At 46.7% G+C, this 19,840-nt stretch overlaps 1 long non-coding RNA gene across 1 annotated transcript; it reads right to left on the bottom strand.

Annotated features, from left to right (window-relative positions):
- Positions 1-1,666: 1,666 nt before the first annotated feature.
- Positions 1,667-19,644, bottom strand: LOC116668296. The gene is made up of 3 exons (XR_004325416.1): positions 19,570-19,644; positions 6,714-7,025; positions 1,667-4,382 (listed from the first exon to the last, which is right to left on the bottom strand). It is a non-coding gene; the product is annotated as an uncharacterized LOC116668296 (long non-coding RNA).
- Between the last annotated feature and the right edge of the window lie 196 nt (positions 19,645-19,840).

Raw genomic sequence — 19,840 nt, 5'->3', positions numbered from 1 at the left:
GGTAAATATACCCACTCTATAGAAAGGAAAACTGAGGTCAGAAAAGATTCACCACAGTGTCAGGGGGAGAACTGGATCTGGGACCAGCTCTGTCAGGCTCCAAAGCCCATGCTCTTCCTTCGCCTGCACCCAGCACCTGGGGGTGGAGAGCACTGCCTCTGGAGAGGAGGTCCAGAGGTGAGGGTGGGGAGAATAGAGTTTGAATGGAGGCCTAAGGCAGGACTGGTTCTAGAACTTAAGATGGGTGTGAGTGCAATGGGTGGAGGTGAATAGCTGGGATGAGGTCATCTGTGACAAGCAGAGGAGCCTGGACTTGATCCTTCCCCCTCCTCCCACTTCCCAGAAAAGGAAACTGAGGACCTGTTCCTGGCCTGGGCCCCCATAATGCAGTGGGCAGGCCACCAGCTGGAGGAGGACTGAGGGAAGAAGGGAGATGCAGGTTGGGCAGCAGCTGCCCCGTCTCCCCACCTGCCCACCGACACCCTCCCTTGCCCCAGGACCACACCCCCACCCCCAGGCTTGGACTGGTAGCCTGACTTACAGGTGGGAGTGACTCAAGCCCAGGGCCTGCTCTGGTGGCCCTGGCCCCTGGACCACAACAGAGCTCTGGGCCACTCAGCTGTGATGTCAGGGCCCTTCCTTCCTCCCACATCTGCTTGAAAAGGTCACCTATTTTAAACACTTTCTCTCCCCACCCTGTCCCTCCCCCCAAAAGAGGATGAGTTTTTCTAACCTGTGTCAACAGCTCAGTTCAATATCCAAAGAGCCTTCTCCTCTGCTGCCCATCACCAGTGCCTCCACCAGAAAACCCCAGGCCTGGCCAACTCCCGCAGGTTGCAGGAAGCCACTCTAGTTGCTTTAAATTTAATAAATAATTCCTGAGCATCTGGTGCATGCCAAGCACTGTCTTGGGCCCCCAAAGAGTGATCCCTGACTTCTTGGAGTCTACATTTTAATGGAGGCAGACAGGCAACAAATCAATAAATTGACAAATACAGGCGCAAGATCATTTCTAATGGTGACCAGCGCTCTAAACAAAATAAAACAGGCTGAGAAGATAGTGACTTGAGTGGTCAAGGAAGGCTTCTCTGAGGAGGTGACAAAGATTTGGGAAAGAGAGGGAACAGCAAGTGCGGAGGCATTGAGGTGGGAAAGGAAAGCTTTGTTAGAGCACAGGTTCTCCACGTGGGCCCCCAACCAGCAGCATCACCTGGGAACCAGTTAGAAATGTAAGTTCTCAAGACCCACCCCAGACCTACTGAAAACCTCTAAGGGTGGAACCTGGTAAGCAAGGTTTTTAACAAGTCCTCCAGGTGATCCAGTGCTCCTTAAATGTGGAAGGTCACTGAATTAGCACTCAGGAAGAGAGCCGTGTGCCTGGAGTGTGGTGACGGGGACAGGCATGGCCCCAGATCCTTATCCTCACTCTAGCCCATCCATTCACTGCCTTGCCTCTTCTTGGCCTCACGACCCTGGCCCCCTCAAGTCAAAGCTGAAAGCTCTTCCAAGCCTCCTCATGTCCCATCTAGGTGAAATTAAAACCTCTCAGCTGGGTTTATAAGGCCCCTTAAGATCTGTTCCCAACCACTTCTCCAGCCTCATCCCTCAGCTTTCTCCCTTTCAAATCTTATGCTCCTAAATACAGATGTTTCTCCACCCCTTCAAACATACTGTTGCCTTTCTCTAGAATACTACTTCTTCACCGGGCTAATTTTCAGCCATTCTTCAAAACACAACTCAGAATTCACCTCCTTCAGGAAGCCCTCCCTGATTGCCTTGTCAAAGTGAGGAACCGCATCTCTCTATTTCCACACCAACCAGTCCCCATGCTTCCCCATCACTGTGTTCATCACACAGGTTTGACATTATCTGGGGGAAGAAGAGTTGTTTGCATTTTCATTTCCAATTTTATTGAGATGTAACTGACATATAACATTTGTATTAGTTTAAGGTATACCACATAATGATTTGATGTATGTATATATTGTAAAATGATTGCCACAATAAGTTTGGTTAATATCCACCACCTCACATAGTCACAAATTTATTTTTTCTTGTGTGGAGAAATTTTAAGAGCTACTTCCTCTCTTAGCAGCTTTCAAATATACAACACATTACTGTTAACTTTAGTCACCATGCTATAGATGACATCCCCAAAACTTACTTCTCTTATAACTGGAAGTTTGTACCTTTTGACCACTTTCACCCAATTTCCCCCAACCCTGGGTTGTTTTTTAAATGAATTATTTTCTATTTAATTACACAGGAAATACATGAACATGCACTTCTTATAAAATTTTCAAACATACAGATATAGAAAAAGACTTCCTTCTCAGGGACACTAGTTTGCTGTCCATACATACATTTTTTGGCACATTGCACATATACATATAGATGTACAGAAGTTTAAGATTTATTTTGATTTTTTTTCACTTATAAATGGAATCATATGGGTAAGAATTTTTCCACAAATTGTTTTCTTAACAATGTCTTCCAGGTCATTTATGTCAGAACATGGAGAGCTAACTTACTATTTTTAACTACCATATAAAATTCTAAAATATAAATGTACTGTCATTTTTTTAGTCATTCCCTAAATGTATTTATCATTTTTTAAATTTTCTGTATTTGATGATGCTTTCACATCCTAGGGCCTTGCAACCCTGGGAGGACTTCTCCCAGGGCTAGCCAATTCCTAGAGATAGTCAACAACTTGCCTGAGAACACACCTTTCATATACAGACCAACCAATTCAAAACCCATATCCCCAACCACCTCCTCAGTCTAACTGTCACACACCAAGTCAGTATTTCCCCTGCCCTAAATCCCCCCAGGGCCAGGTACTGGACACCCAGGAGCCACCCCCTATAGCTCAGAGCCTGCCGACATTATTCAAACTAGTAATTGTAAGCTTGTTCAAACTTGACGACCCTACCTCGCCCATTCTTTCCCAAGGAAACCATGATAAAGGTTCTGGGACACATTCTCCTCTCACTTCTGCGGCCTCCTGACCACACCCGGTGTTTCCCCATGTGGCCTTGTGTAGTGTGGTGTGTCCCCTCTTCTTTGGAATTGTAAGTCACAGTATTTCTTTCAATGGCATTGGTCTCACGCTGTTGTCACTCAGTCACCTCTATAAATTAACCCCAGGTACAATCAAAACACAGAACAATGGACATTTAGAGGTTTTCAGTTTGTCACTGTTACAGAAAAAGCTGCCATGATCATCTTTGTATATGCCTCTTTGTACATACGTGTATTTCTCTAGGCGGAGGAATTGCCAGGTGCTAATTACCTTATTACTCATTGATTTCCAAGGGCCATGCCCCTCTCAAGCCCAGCCCCTTCTCCCCTCACCTTGTCAATTTCACAGCTATTGAATCACAGGATGAATGAGACTCCTCCTCAGGGGTGACCCCTGGAATGGTTTGGTAAGCTCCAAAGAAGCTCCGTGGTATAAAACATCTTCCCCCATCTACCCTGTCCTCTGAATTTCCTCCCATGTGAGTGGGAGCATTATTTGGTCAAGAGAGATTTTCCCCTGGAAAGTAGAACACAGCCAGAAAGTCAGTGTGAGCTCGGTCAGAATCATGCCACACGGAAGGAACATGGGGAGTTTCCGGGTTAGTCAACACCTGGAGATTTGCGGGGAGTGGCACTCGGAGATGGCTTGGAAGCTCCGCACCCCTTCCCACATACTTTGCCCTACCCTTGTCTTCTATCTGGCTGTTCCTGAATTATATCCTTTTATAATAAACTGATAATTATTGATAATGTTGACCCTGCCCACTGGAAAGCAATGGGCTTCCCGGAGCTTCAGTGCTGGGACTCCCACCTCCACAGCCTACTCAGGGCTGCCCTATTCAGACACACCTGGTTTCCCAGCTCTGGGGACATTGGTCCACACTGTGGCTGTGCTTTGTATCTCTTTGGCTTTTAAGATATTTAAATATATCCCTATCGCCCATCTAACTCTAAAGACTTCATTAAAATAGCTTTTTCTTTAAGAAAAAAAGGAAAGAAGGAAGGAAGGAAGGAAGGAAGGAAGGAAGGAAGGAAGGAAGGAAGGAAGGAAGGAAGGAAGGAAGAAAATGGTTTTGCGGTCAGAAGACCTGGACAAGTCATTTTATCTCTCTGAGTCGTGGTTTCTTCACCTCCCAGAGTGACTGTCAGAATATATGTAATACGTAACAATAGTATAATAATGTACGTAAAGCCACTCATGCATAGATGTGCTAAAAACCAAAGCAAAGCAGGCTGTGTATGCTTTTTGCCCCTCCAGATTGACTCACCTTTCTCTACCTGGGGAAGTACCTGGGCTTCTCTGCTCTCTGGCTTCCACTTGGAATTGATCAATGGCAGCGCTGTAGAAAGACTGGTGCCTAAAGGAAGAGAGAGGAGTCAGGTATTTATCACCCTGGTTCCCTTTTCCCTGCTGGGCTGGGTTGACTGTGTTGATTTGTCTACCTGAGGCCACAGCTCCTTTCCTGCAGCTAGTTTCCCTACTCCCTCCCCTCCCCTCTTCTGGGCTGTTGCCAGTACCTGGGTGCCCCTCCATCCTTTAACCCTCCAACCCCTGCAGAGATTAAGGCCCTTCATTAAACTCTCTCTCCAGCTGCCTCTTCCAGGGGGTGGCCTGTTTCCTGCTGGAAATTTGACTGATGCAAGGAGCCACTCTCCCCATTTTTATCCAAGTTCTCACTCTACCTGTCCCTCACTCCAGCTGCAGAAAGAAGGTCCCTGTATCCCAAAAGATAGACCAGTCTCAGGGAAGTCTTCAGAGGTGTGGAGTGAGGCCCCAGTTGGGAGGAGTCCCTGCAGAGCTGCCTGCCCGGCTGAGCCCCACAGATAGCAGCCTTAGTTGAGGCCTTAATGCCTCAATCCTCCTTCTGAAGTTTGCAAGATCAAGGTCTTATCTGTCCAACCCCCTTCTACCAGCCCAGGTGCCCAGGCTCCAGGACCCTGACTCACACTAGGAAACCCTTCCAGGAACAACTGATATACCCTACATCAGCCTATTCATTGATCCTGAGAGAGAGAGAGAGGCTGAGCAGCAGGAATCCTGAGGTTAGCTGGTCAGGAGGTTTTCGTTCAGGAATCAGTAGGAATACTAATAACAGTGACCAGATACTTAGCACAGGCTATGTGTCTAGGCACTGAGCTAGAACTTTCATTCATTCATTCATTCATTCATTCATTCAGCAAATGTTTATTAAGGGTATTGTTCTAAGCCATAAACACAACAGATGAGAACACTGCCCTCTTGGAGCCCTAGGAGATGAGCATCTGGACTAACCGTAGCCCTGGTTAGTCCTTGAATGAGGAAATTGAGGTCCAGAAACTTGCCAAAAACACTCATCTGCTAAGTGGCTGAGCCGGGACTTGAACCCAGGCTTCCCAGCAGGAACCATCCTCAGGAAACTACAGGAGGATAAGGGGCAGCTTGGGAAGAGCCAAACCCAACTCTTCAGAGAGAGAGGACCTGGGAGGAGGACGCCTCGAGCTTGGGAGAGGGGATGCGAGCCTCCCATCTGTATTCCAGATGCGTACTGTGACTAAAATGTAGGATCAAGGGCCCAGGGTGACACAGCCCAGGAAGGACGCTCCGTGAAATGATGCTCCTAGTTATTACTTCTTTGTAATTTCCTTCTTGACGTAAAATTTGTGAGTCACAGTCTCAGAACTTGTCTAGGTTTCACAATCCACACAAAAGTTTGCAGACACTGCTGTGTCTCCTGCCAGCACATTTTAGACAGTCATTTTCCCCCCCACCTCCCCCTCTTTGGGACATCAGGATTTATTTTGAGAGGTTGGTGGTGGGAGCAAGGCAGGAAAAGGTAAGCACAAGACATGGGCCTCTCAAAGGCATTCGTGCCAAGGGTCTGGTCAGAGTTCCTTCTCCTCAAAACACAAACAGACATCCATTTTGTTGAGCGCCTACTGTGGGCAGACAGTGGATTAGGCAAAGTTGGACCAATGGTTAAAACCACAGACCCTAGATCAACTGGATTCAAGTTCCAGCTCTACCACTTTCTGGCTGTGTGACTTCAGACAAGTCAGTTTCTCTCTCTGAGCCTCCGTTTCCTTATGGGTACAAGGGTGGAAATAATAGTGCCTCCCTGACAGGGTTGCTATGAGGATTAAATGAAGCAACACATTTAAATGCTTAGAGGAGGACATAGCACATTGTGAGCATGCAAAAAATATTAACAGTCATTACCATCATCAAATGCAAGTCCGGAAATGCTTGTGACACATTCACAGCACATGAGCATATTTATAATAATAATGCAATTTTGATACTGATGGGTATTTGTACCAGTCAGTTTTATCCTTCACCTGTTGCTCTTCGGCCCAAGACCCTCTGACCCAGCCCCCTCGCTTAGCATGAATTCCTCACCCCTTTGAGGTCTCAGTATCACCTCTTTAGAGGGTCCTCTCCAACCGCCTAATCTATCAGAAATGCGCTCTGTCTCTACCTTGTTTTTATTTTCATCATAGAACTTACCATTCTCTGACACATTCCCACTGACTTGTTTGTTTACTTGCTCATGATTGGCCTCTCCCATGAAAATGTAGGTTTCCACGAGAACCAGAGCCTGACATCCTGGTCCCTCCTCTATTCCTAAAGCCAAGTACAATGGCTGGCACATAGTAGGTGCTTAAAAAATATTTGTTCAAAGAACAATGAATACATTTGATCTTCACTTTACCCGACTTGAGGCACCAGTATCTCCTTTTTACAGAGGAAGGTGATGGAGGCTCAGGGAGGCAGGCCGATTGGATCTCTTAGCCTCAAGCCTGCCTGTCTTAGTCACTGAGTTGGCTCCACTTTGCATCTGATCTGCATCCCAGAGAGTGACAGGATGAGGTGGTGATGGTCTGCCCTCCACCCAACTCCTGGTACCACATGGTGTGGAAACAGCATCTGGCTTGTAGCAGGAGGCCCGGTTCCCAGTTCTATCGCTGATTCGTTGGGTGATCATGCGTGAGCTGCTTCTCCGCACTTGGCCTCAGCCTCTCACCTAGAAAATGAAAGCGGTAGAATAGATCAGAGGGTTTTTTTTTTTAACTGATGTATAACTCGCATACCACAAAAGATCAAAACTTTTCAAACTTTCTTTTGTCGCAGCATCTTTTTTTCCGAACTTAAATTCTATATGAAGACCCAATGTGTAAACAAGATAGCAGTGGGGCTGTTCTGAGGAGTGGAGGGGGTGGCCTGAGAGCCTGGCCTGCTTAGTGTCCCCCTTGCTTGCACCACCTCCCCCTTCCCCACCCTCACTGGTTGCTGGGGAACCCCTGCAGAATCCCAGGGCTTGGAGGAACCTAGTTTGAAAACCACTGGACAAGAGTCATTCTTTAGGGTCCCTCCCAAGGTACAGGAGCCCTGGGGAGTGGGGAGGGGCCTGTGCTCTCCCAACTTGCTGATGAGAGTTGTTCCTTGAGCTGCAGTCCAGCTGCCTCCCGAGGGTCATGAGAAAGAAGGCGAGGGCAGGCCCGGGGCGGAGGAAGTGGAGCCGGCCAGCTGGGAGGCAGCAACAGGCGCTGGTACCATGGCCTCCTGGATGGGCCGGTGACATCACAACCCCAGGAAGCAGCTGCCTGAGAGGCCCTCGCTGTCCCTCAGTTCTCCTCTGGGAAAAGCAGCCGCCAGCTGTTGGAGTCCTCTTCTCACTGGCTTGCTGTTCTGGACTGTCCCCTCCTGAACCATCATCTTCAGCACAGCAGCCACTTCCTTTCCTTAACCACCTACTCTGTGCCGCCAGCACGGCACTACCCTTCACAGAACAGCTTATAATTGTGTGCATTCCCTTCTTCTGTCGTTTAATTCAATCATCACATCCACATTATGAAGTAGGAACTGTACCACCCCCATTTTACAGATGATGAAACTGAGGCTCAGAGGGCAAAACAGACGGCACAAGATTACCTAGCTGGTAAACAGCAGAGCCAGGATCTGAACCTGTTTCTGTCTGACTCTGCCTGTGTTCTTGTTATGAACGATCACACTGTCGGATTCAAGGCCAAACAATCCCAGGTGGAGATTTCTTCATCCGTGGCAAGGTAAGATTGTAAATTTCAAACCCAGTTTCTTTTATTAATGGTTATTCCTGGCCTACTATTCAGGCCGAGGCTTAGGATGCATGGAAAGGGCTTAGCACACTTCCTGGCACTCAGTAGATGTTAGCTATTACTATGTTCCCATTCTACAAAGCGGGAAACTGAGGCACAGAGGAGTAAAGTCCATTCATCGAGACAACAGAACAGGTAAGTACCAAAGCTGGGTCTAAGAGCCCCCAGAGTCGAAGCTGTTTCTCTCGAGTCCTGAATTTCTCAGCCAGGTTATCTTCTTGCTCAACCGCTGTTATTCTCCTAGGGCTGTTGTAACAAACTTGGTGGCTTAAAACAGCAGAAATATATTCTCTCCCAGTTCTGGAGACTACTGGTCCAAAATCAAGGTGTTCCCTCTGGAGGCTCAGTGGGAGAATCTGTCCCACGCCCATCTTCTAGCTTGTGGTACTGATGGCAGTCCTTGGTGCTCCTTGGTTTAGGGCTTCATGACTCCAGCCTCCGCCTCTGTCTTCACTTGGCCTTCTTCTCTCTGTGTCTCAAGTCTTGCTTTTCTTCCTCTTATGAGGACATCAGTCCTTGGATTTAAGGCCCACCCTGAATCAGGATGAGCTCATTTTGACATCCTTACTTTAATTACATCTGTAAATACTCTGTTTCCAAATAAGGTCACATTCACAGGTACGGGGGTTAGAAATTTAAGGAGCATAAATCACCACCTACATACACACTTCAGCAAATCTTCATTGAGCATGAACAACGTGCCAGCCAGGACCACAGCAGGTGAATTGCATTAATGCTGCCACAGTCTAGGGGCAGAAGCAGACAGGCACAGGTAACTGCAGGATGTTTTTTTAACTAAGTGTAGAAACAAAACATATGGACCCACAAAACAGAGCAAGTAGTAGTGTCCGGGATGGGGTAAAGCAGGGAGTGTGTGTGTTCTGTCAGTCAGTGGCTATTTATTAAGCACTTACTATGTATAAGATACCTTAGGGGAAAAAATATATTTGAGAAAAAAAAAAACCAAAAACACAGAGTAGGAGAGTAAGCCTGAGCTTTAGCTTTGGAGGCAGAAAGACCTTAAAGGCAGGCTTTAACCCGTCTGTGCCTCAATTTCCTCATTTCTAAAATGGGAATACTAATAACATTTGCCTCAAAGAGTTATTATTAGGTTTAAGTGAAACCACCCAAGCATTCAGTCAGCAAATATTTATTGAACATTTTCTATGTGCCAGGCATTATACATAATGCACAGGAAGGGGCCAGCCTAGCACCAAGAAAGCATTTAGTCAATATCAGTTCTTGTCCTCTTTCCCCTAATTCACAAGTGAGGTGAAAGTTCAGGACAGAAATACAGAAGAGGTGACAAGGCAGGACAGGCTAAAAGCCCAGTAAAGAGCATAGATCTGCGGGTTTAGGAATAGTGAAGACATGGCCAGATAGGTCTGCAAGTGCTTCCCGGGGGAAGTGGCCTTTTGAATCAGACCCTGGACAGAGAAGAAAGAGAGGAGGGAAGACTCCATGTAGCAATGGTGGTGTGGACGTATGGTTGGGGTGAGGAAATTTGTTGGGAAGAAAAGTAGGTTGGGGCCAGACAGTGACCTTTTCTGCAGGATTCTAGGGAGCAACTGAAGCATCATAAAAAGTAGAAGTTTTCTAAATTTAAAACCAAAAATTAAAGGTAAGCACAGATGAGAATGTACTTAACTGTATCACAAGCATTTGTATTTCTTTAAATTTTGCTCCAACGTTGGTATTACTGTTTATGCAGGCCATTTCCTATAGGGAATAGTTCCATATATTTCCACTCTATTTAGCTTGTCAAATTTTCCTGTTCATCAAGCTCCATGAAGGCAGGGGCTGTATCTTAGCACCAGTACATCCCTGATGCCTAGCTGGGAGCTTCGTATATAGTAAGCACTCAATAAGCATTTCATTGAACGAATAAATTACTTTTGTATTTCTGTTTTACATAGGAACATGACATGTTGAATGGTATGCTATAACTCATGATTCCTGGCCTAGGGCAAGTGTGATATTGACAGCACAATACATAAGCCAGGTGGGACTGGTTAGCTGGAGACAGCTACTGGAATGATCGGCCCCGAATACAGTCGGACAGAGCTGTACAGAGACCTTGCTGAACTAAACTTATGATCTCCCAGGCTGTGCTGTAAACCCATTAAGCTGTGTTGCTCTAAACTCGGGGTCAGCCAACCAAAGGTGGATGCAAAAGACTTTAAACAAGCCTGCAGCTTGAGACTTGAAATAGAACAGAAAGGGAATTCACAGGACTGAAATTTGTCTTCTGACTGGGGCTCTTGAGATCTGAGGATGCTGGCTGGGCTAACTCTATGTTGAGATAAGAAATGGCAGCTTCTTTAAGGTTTATTTTGTTTTTGGAGCCACTAGATCCAGGGGGTGGATCATGCCTTGAAATAGAAGCATCTCGAAAGGCCTGTGAATCATTTCTTAGCGCCAGCCTGTGAGGTTTCATATCCTGTTCTCAGAGTTACCTTGGGTGCTCTGTGTGTGTGTGCGTGCATGTGGGTGCGTGTGTGTATGTATATTGTTTTCAGGGGTGTTTGCCTAGGATTCGGTTTTGAAACTTTTACTTTCTTTTAATAGCTTTTTTTTTTCAAGCTGGAAGAATTTTTCAAATGGCTTTTGCGAGAAAGTTCAAACCCTGGAATGACTAAGTCTCTGAAAGAATTTGGACTTTGTGAGGGGAATTTGTATTCGGTATGAATCATCCAGTCAGCTTTCTGCAGCTAAACGATCTTTTAGAAAGCTTTTAGGTCAACCCCCTCATCGTACATGTGGGTAAACTGAGGCTTATGGAGGGAAGGGGTTCAACCAAGGCCACACACAGTGTCAGTGGAAGTGATGGACCCAGAATGCAGGTCTGACTCCTGGAGCCAGCTTTGGGTTTGCAAGAGGTGCTCCAGGACCCAATCTACATTTAGGTGAGCACATCTTCAAGATCTGTAAAGGAATAGAAAGAGAAAAGGTTCTGAGGAGGCAGAATTCACCCAGCACATGTGTAGAAGGACAGGGAAAGGAATGTATGGAGGTGTCTTACATGTACTCCCTTATTTAATCCTCCCCAGATCCTATTAGAGCAATAGTTCTCAACCAGGGTTGACTGTGCCCCCAGGGGACATTTGGCAAGTCCTGGAAACATTTTTGTCAAGAGGGGAGGTTGCTACTGGCATTTCCTGGGTAAAGTCCAGGGATACAGCTTGACATCCTACGATGTGAAAGGCAGCTCCCACAACAAAGAATTATCTGGCCCCAAATGTCAATCGTTCCAGAGATGAGAAACTCTGCTATTTGGAGGGCACTCTTCTGTAGTACCTCCCAATTTAATAGCCAAGAAAGCCAAGGCTCAGAGGTACAGCCACTTACAAGTTGTGTGGTCCTGGGCAAATTACCTAACCTCTCTGTGTCTCAGTTTTCCTCATCTATAAAATAGAGATAATATCACTTCTGTCAATTGTTGTTATGCTGACTAAATAAATCAATATTTATAAAGCACTCACAACAGCACCTGGAACATATTAATCATTATATGAGTATTTGCTAAAATAAAATTTTTAAAAGTAAACAAACAAACCTGCCCAGAATACACAGAAAATAAGTGGAAGAATTGTAATGAAAGCCTAACGACATTTAAGGGTATGAGGACTAGAAGATGAGACCTTCTGGGGGTGTAGGGCCCTGAGAGCAGGTAAGGCACGTGGCCATCCACGTGCAAACTACATCTCCCTGACCATGAAGTTTTCCTTTCTAGACACTGCTATCTTAAATGCAACTTCATCTTTTTATATTGAAGTGATAGGCACTGTTAAACATGAATATCTTTGGCAAGTCTGACACAGTAAGCCACTATCAGTCATCAGTAATTGCTCAGGATAATTTAGCTCCCCATCTACAAGTCAGCCTACTACCCATTCCCCAGGACTCCTAACCATCAGTCATGCCCACACCAGCCAGCACCACCTCAAGCAGGCCTCTAGCCTGGACCATCTCTGTGCCCTGCCCCGCTTTGCACCTGACTTCAGGACCTGCTTCTGCTCCTCCCACCTGCAGCCTTGATGGCCCCTCTACCCAGCCAAGGGCCTGCTCCTTCCCTTTCCATGTTGACCCTCTAATCCTGTCCTCCATCAGGGATCAGATCCCTCCACCGGCTGCCGACACCCGCCAACTCTCTGAGGGGTTACTCGTATATCCTCCAAGGCCTAGCTGCTCAGCCCTGCCCTCTCAGTGAGCTCTGGGCTCTGGGGAGGAAACCAGGCAGAGGAGTGTTATGAGAGCAGACGGAGGAAAAGCCAAATCAAGAATCACCCATGTTTCCCCTCTGCCTGGTCCCACCTTCCAAACCTATTCCTTATGACAGTAGGTGCTGTTCCTTGAGCATCTTAAGCTAAGTGTCTTACTCACGATACCTCTCACCAACTGTGCCCCACTACCCCATGTCCAGAGGCTGGAGAGACCCCCCATATAAACTGTATCAGTTTTCTGTTACTGCTATAACAAATTACTGCAAACTTAGTGGCTTAAAACAACACAAATTTATTATCTTACAGTTTTGTACATTAGAAGTCTGACAAGGATCTCAATGGGATAAAATCAAGGTGTCTGCAGGGCTGTGTTTTTTTCTGGAGGCTCTGGAGGAGAATCTTTTTTTTTTTTTTTTTTTTTGGCTTTTACTGGCTTCAAGAGGCTGCCAACATCCTTGGTTCGTGGCTCCTTCCTCCATTTTCAAAGTAAGCACCATGGCACGTCTCTGACCCTGTTTCCATTGTCACATCTCTGACTCTCTTCTTCTGCCTCCCTCTTCCACTTTTAAGGACCCTTGTGATTATATTGGACCCAACAAAAAATTCCAGGACTATCTCCCTATTTTAAGATCAGCTGATTAGCAAACTTAACTCCATCTGCAACCTTGATTCCCACTTGCCAAGTAATATAACGTATTCATATAGCATATTCATGTTCCAGGGATTAGGATGTGGGTACCTTAGAAGGGGCCATTAATCTGCCCATCACATTAACCAACAGAGAGTGGTGGGGACCATGACAATCCAGAGAGTACGTATTCCTTATAAAGGGGGCATCTGCTAATCAGCTCTGGCTGATTTCATCAACATGAAGAGAGGTTCCATGGCTGAGTCTGCCAATATTTCAAAAGAAGCTGGAGAAAATCAGATTTACAAGTGAAGTTTTCTAATTACAAAATCACTGGGCAGGCCCAAAAAAAAAAAATCTCATGGGCTAGATTTGGCCTGAGGCTACCCAGGTGTGACCCCTGGATTCACCTCCGCCCCATTAGCCATGGTGAGATGACAAGATATTCTCTGGCATTTGCAGGCTCTGCGGGCTCTGAGGGATGAGGAAGCAGCTGGGCCTGAAGGTGGGAGGGAACGTGGTCAGGAACATGGCAAGTACTGGAGGGGGTGCCTCGGGGGAAAGTTCAGAGGGAGAAGGGACCAACCATTTCCCTAAGGGACCAACCATCACCTGCAGGAAGCAGTGGTGCATCAAAGGGTACAGGAAATCAGGCAGAGGCCGACCTGAAGAAATCAACCAGACTGAGGTAGGCTTTTTGCCTTGTGGCTTCAGAGCAAATCAAGCACACCCTTCCTAATTTCAAAAGGTATCGGTTCTTCCCTCCCCCCTGAAAACACTAGCAATATTGGCTGGCTATGAGGAGACTGGCGGGCTAGAGGATGGCAGGGGTAGGGGTGAGAGGGAGGGTCTGAATCCTATGCCTTCTCATGCTTTTTGAATTTTGAACCAGGTGAAAAGTGTTACCTATTTGAAACATGAGATTGGAATCCTTTTATCCATTTAAAAATATTTTTAAAATACAATAGTTTAAAAAAAATACAATAGTTTACATTAAAGGTAAAAACATGAATGCAGTTGTCATGGTGACTCTTCTGTACTTCAGGAGGATGGTATGTGTGACCTTGTAGCTGGAAGGTTTAGAAATGGTAAAATGTTAATAAATGTTAATAAATTTGGCCAATTACTTTGGACCTATCATCTTAACTGCTGCTTTTCCTTACCTTCGTGCAGCAAGACTTCAATAAATTAGACTGGTGTCTCCTTAAATTCTATTCTATTCCATTCTGAATGGCAAAAATCTAAGGCTTTAGAGTCAGTCAGCTTGGCCCTTCCACACTGGTGACCTTGAGCCAACGTACTTAACCTCTCTGAGCCTCAGCTTCCACATCCGTATACTGGGGGTAATAATGATACCAACTTCATGAGTTGCTATGAAGATTAATGAGTTAATGCACACAAAGCACTTGAAATAGCACAAAATCAGTGTCCATAAACACTGGCTCTTATTATTATTTTTACTATTCTCTTTTACCCTTGTTTCTTTTGAGTGGGGGAATTATTAAAACCATAACAACTTAAGACATGTAATGTGGGTGGTCTAAAATGAAGTGAATTTAACCTCTGGTCCCCCAAATCCTTACAACTACCCTCTGAAGGAAGTATCATCATCTCCATTTCATAGATAAGGAAACTGAGGCCTGGAGAATGTAAATGAGTTACTCAAGAACACTGAGTTTGGAGATTCAGAAGACAGAAGTTTGAACCAGGACTTCAAGATTCCAGATCCAATGACTTTCAATACAAGTCTCTCCTATGGTGTTAGATTATATGGTGTGATCATAAAATAACAGGGCTGAGCGAGGCAGTTGGACTTTGGTTTGTTAGTTTGGTTTGGGGACAGTCCCACCCCTGTCATGGCCCCAGATCCAGTAGATTCCAAAATGGGGGTCAGGTCAGGTCTCTGGTTCACATTCTGGCCTCAGCTTTGAAGCCAAGTTCCTCTCTCCTCTGGGAAGGAGACAGAGTTGGGGAGGGGGTGTCAGAGCATAGGGGTTGCTGTGGATGACCCTGGCCCAGCTGCTGCCCGAGCTTTCTCACGAAGGAGGCTCTCCCAGTGTCCCAAATCTACCCCAGGCCTTCTGCCGCCTCCCCATGACCCTCGTCATCTAAAGAGTAACTGCTGCATCTTGAAAACATGACTGGCATCAAACTTAGAAGTTAAATGCCCCAGAAAGATGGAGGGCACTGCCCAAGCAAACTTCAGGAAGTGGGAAAGCCAAGCAGTCAAGGGCACAGCTTTGTAGGTTTCAAACCTGACTCTTCCCCTTCCTGGCTGAGTGGGCTTCACCTTTCTGAGGTTTCCACATCTGTAAAATGGGGTAGTCAGAGTATCTATCTCAAATATTGTTGGGATGCTTTTTCTTTTTTAAAAGAGTTTTATTGAGTTGTAATTTGCATACCATAAAAGTCACCTGCTTTAAGTGTATAATTACATGATTTTTAGCATATTTAAAGAATTGTACAATCACTACCACATCAATTTTAGAATATTTGCATCACCCTCCCCCCAAAAAAGCCCTCTACCCATTAGCAGTCTCTCTCCTTCTTCCTCTCAGCTTTAGGCAACCACTTTCTATCTCTATAAATGTACCTTTTCTGGAAATTTCACACAGATGGAATTATACAATATTTAGTCCTTTGTGTCTTGCTTCTTTCACTTAATCTGATATTTCTGAGGTCCACCCATGGGCTGCATATATCAGTAGTTCATTCTTTTTTATTGCTGAATAATATTCCATCATATGACTATACCACATCAGTTGATGGACATCTGGGTTGTTTCCAGTTTTTGGCTATAGTGAACAATACTGCTATGAATATCCCCAGTACAAGTTTTTGGGTAGACATATGTTTGTGTTTCTCTTGGGTAAATACCTAGAAGAATTGCTGAGTCATATGGTCAACTTATGTTTAACTTTTTAAGAAACTGCCAAACTGTTTTTCAAAGTTTTACATTCCCATCAGCAATGTGTGAGGATTTGTTGAGAGAATTAAATGAGATAAGTAACGTGAAGTGCTTAGCATTGTGCGTGGACATAATGAATCTTCAATAAATGGTAGCTAGTATTAATAGAGATCTTAACAGACTCAGCTGCAGTTACCGAACCCACAGTACTGCTGCTTCCTTCCCTGAAAAGAAAGTGGATCTCCAGGAGACAGTCACTCTGAAGTATTAAAGCCCACATTCTATGCCCTTAGCCTGGCATTCAAGGCTCTCCACACACCCCACCTCCATCAAACTATCCAGTCTTGGCCAGCATTCACCCAACCCTCAAGCTTCTGTCCAACCAAGCTGATCAGCACCTTTGCTCACACCATTCTCTGCCGTCTCCCTCCTGCCTTCTCTGTTAAAATTCCACTTGGCCTTCAAAGCTCAGCTCAGGAGACCTTCCCTCTTCGAGATCTATCTTGACTTTCTAACCAACTAGACCAGCACTATTTGATGGGTAACCACCAGCCATACGTGGCTGTTCAGCACCTGAAATATGGCTAGTCTGAACTGAGGTGTGCTGAATTATAAAATATACTCCAGATTTTGATGACTTAGTATGAAAAATAATATAAAATTAATAGTTTCTGGGGCATTAATTACATGTTCAAATAACATTTTGGGTACATCGGGTTAGGTAAAATACATTATTGAAATTGATTTCACCTGTTTTTACTTTTTTACAATGTGGCTGCTAGAGAATTTTACATTATCTATGTGGCTCACATTTGGGGCTGAATTCTGGTTCTCCTGGGCAGCTTTGGTAAAAAGCATCAGTATCCCCACAGTTGCTATTTATTGAGCACCTAATTTCTTACCTTTTTATATCTGTTATCTGACATTATGCTCAGCACCATCCTGTGGGGTTGATATTATGAATCTCTCCTTTTTACAGATAAGGAAACAGAGGGAGGGTGTGACCTCCCCAAGGTCACACAGCTGGGCACTCGCAGATTCAGGATTCAAACCCAAGCTGTCTGCCTCCAAAGCCCGTAGTCTTCCACAGGATTTTGCTGCACAGACTACTAACGCACCAAGGGCTTTGGGGGTCTCCCTGGGGTGCCTTGGCTGGAATTAGAACAGCTCTGCATAGTAATGAACCATGCTAATCAGAAACTCTGAATGCTTGCCTTTCATAAATATAAAATGAGAAAGCAGATTAATTAATATAAGCAATGCATTTGGAATAAATAGGATCTTGGGGTCGTGGGTGTAATAAAAGAGGACAGCTGATCTAAACAAATATTTCATTTCACAGGTGGGGAAATTGATGTCCCAAAAGGAGAGAGGATTTGTCAGGGTTGTTAGAGAGTGGCAGAGCAAAGGGCAAAACCTGGGTTTCTAGGGTCCCAAGCTGAGTTCCCTTCCATGCACCTCCAGCCACCTGGAAGCCTTTTGTCTTGAACCAGCCCCCTTCCACTCCCAAGCCTGTCCCAAGAACTAGAGAGGAGGGGGCCAGGAGACCCAACCCATTTCCATCAAGGTCCCAAGGCCACCACCTGGTCCTGGGCCAGGAATTCCTTTCATAGACTGCATTAAATTAAGCTGAAAATAATTCTGAACCCCTGGAAGTCTCTAAGAGCTTCTATTCCTACTCTGCCCTGGTCCAGCAGGCCAGGCCTCCCCAAGTCTCTCTCTGCCATCTTCTGGGCTCCCTCAGACTTCCCCTGCCAGCTCCCATCTCCACTTATACGAGTGGAGGGAGAGGGATGTTTAAACGAACTGCCCACCTACCCTGGTCCCTCTTCCCAACCCTCTCCAAAAAGGAAGGAGAAAAAGGCGGCAGAGGCTGTGCTAAACCCAGCACCATCCCTATGAGCCAATCCAGGAGAGCCCTAGCCAGAGGCACAGAGGAGCCACCAAGAAATAAGAGACACGGACACAAATAGGCAAAGAGAGAAGGAAAAGGATGGCTGTTTGGATCAAGAGAAAGGCATGGAGCCAGAAACGAAGAGAAGAGAAATTAAGAAAAAGAGAAAGAGAAGGAGGTGGAGATGAAAAGGGGATTCGTGAAAAGGAAAATTAGAGGAAGGGAAAGTAGGAAGATAGGGAAATTAGAATTTGAGAAAACGGACTGAGGGAGAGATAGAAAGAGCAGGGACGGGATGGGATGGGGGGACACCCAGAGCGCAAGGGGAGACGCTGGGCGATCAGGGGCGCAGGGGGCGCCGGGGCCGCGGGGGTCCGGGGGGCGGGCCCTTCTCCCGGCGCCTCGCCCCGCCGTGGCGGCCGGAGCAGCCACATTCCTCCGGGTTTCCCACACACTCGCCATCAAAGAGTCCCCCAAGCCCCAGCTTTTCCCGCGCCCCTCCCCCGCCAGGGCCGGAGAAGCTATTTTTCACCCCCTCCTGGTCTTTAATCTGTTGTGGGGAAAGAAAGCGGCTTTTGTTGGGCGAGGGGCTGCGCAGGGGGCGGGGCGGGGGCGCCTCGATTGTGTGTCCCGCAGCTGCGCGCCTGGGGCCGCCGGGGTGGGGCCGCCCGGGCGCGGGGCGCGGGGCGCAGGCTGGGCGCGGGCGGGGAGGGCCCGGAGGTCGAGCCCGGCCGGGGTGGGGCGCCGGGGTGCGGGCACGGAGGGCCGGGGCAGGTCGAAGGGGCCGGAGTGGGGGCAGCGAGGGCAGCGAGGGCGTGGGGTGCAGGCGGGAGGGTCGCAGAGGGTGAGGGAGTGGAGGGAAAGGCCACCCGGGCGCGCAAGCCCATTGTCCTCTTGGCCCTGTTCTGCACCTGGCCGGGAGATTGGGGGAAGATGGACACACGCTGCACACCCACAGAAGGTCATATACTCAGGCAGGGGGCCACGAGAACTCCACACATTTAAGCAACACTCAGGGAGAGACATACACACTCTTTACCAGGAACACAGACACACAACTTTCAAGAGGGGTCCCAGAGCCAGAGAAGGGCCAACAACACACATTATGGGAAGAACACACACATTCACAGAAGAACCCACTTAGACACACACACACTGTCTGACAATATAAAGGTCTGTTGAACAAAATGTATTACAAATATGAATTTCCTTCTCCTTCCATCCCGTTTCTCCTTAAGACAGGCCTTCATTCTCCAGCATTTGCTTCCTTTCTCCCTCCAGTTGGTAGTCTGACTCATGCTTCAGAGCACAAGATCTGGGCTCTGGCAGCCCTCCTCTGCCTCCCAACAGCTGTGTGACCTTGGGCAAGTCACCTCACCTCTCTGAGCTTCAATCGACAGGAGGGTTGAGAGAGAATATATGTAAGATGCCTGGCTTGTTGTTGGCACTTGGGAAAAGTTATCCTTTATGAGCCTGCTGATGCTTGGGCTGCTATAAAGACAGTTTTAACCAGCAGGAGGCTCTCTCTGAGCTGGAGCCTGTAGCCTCTGTTTTCTGGAACGCCTGAATTTCTGCCTCACTGCCCAGTTGGGCTTGGGGGAGACTTTTCCTCTCCAGCAGGGTCAGCTCTGTCTCCAGGCCGGATCCCTCCCCTCCTAACCTCAATACCTACCATCTCAGCCTTTGAACTGCTGCTGGGGTGTAGGCCAACACAAGACAATATCCTGGCAGGGTGAACATTGCTTTTCAAGGCCTTTTTTTTGCCTTCATCTTTTCTTACCTTGGACTCCATCGTTTTTCTAAAGCCTTTCTTGAACCCGGTTAGTGGGAACCCAGATCCAACTTTCAGTATCCGTCTGTGGCAAAGAACATCATTCCTGGGAGTCACAGAATCAGAGTGTCAACCAGCACAACTTGCATTTGAGTTTGAAATCCCCTAAGAGATCTCCCAAAGTGATTATTGGGATGGAACTTAATTCAGTACATCTTTACTAACTGCCCACTCTTATGCCAGGCACTGTGACCAAGGAGACAAGTATGACGTGACTACA

The sequence above is a fragment of the Camelus ferus genome, chromosome 13 (genome assembly GCF_009834535.1).
Source record: "Camelus ferus isolate YT-003-E chromosome 13, BCGSAC_Cfer_1.0, whole genome shotgun sequence".
Classification (NCBI taxonomy): domain Eukaryota; kingdom Metazoa; phylum Chordata; class Mammalia; order Artiodactyla; family Camelidae; genus Camelus; species Camelus ferus.
This window is presented reverse-complemented; position numbering and strand designations above follow the sequence as displayed.